This window comes from Sinocyclocheilus grahami, unplaced genomic scaffold (assembly GCF_001515645.1).
Source record: "Sinocyclocheilus grahami isolate Dianchi unplaced genomic scaffold, SAMN03320097.WGS_v1.1 scaffold17871.1, whole genome shotgun sequence".
Lineage (NCBI taxonomy): Eukaryota > Metazoa > Chordata > Actinopteri > Cypriniformes > Cyprinidae > Sinocyclocheilus > Sinocyclocheilus grahami.
The window spans coordinates 3645-3967 of NW_015516830.1; positions in this window are offsets into that span (position 1 = coordinate 3645).

Sequence of the window (323 nt, forward strand, 5' to 3'; positions counted from 1 at the left end):
CAAAATTGAAATAGTTTTAATATGTGCATTTGGTCCCAGTTTCACAGGTTAGTTCTGAAGAATGTACTGCCACTATTCGCAAAAATCATTCATTGTTAATTCAGCTTCAATGTAATAAGCAATGAATGATATTTCAAAAAAATTGTTATTCATTTAATTATTTGCTGTATCTTTCCACATAGCAGACTCAGGATGTATAAAGTGTCTACTCACAATATTTGTTTTGTACAAAAATCTTTGCATTTCCCATTGACTAGCTTTAGTTTTTGGTGAATTAAATAAAGTTATGGACTATCTGGTGGTATGCAAATAATTGTCAAAAT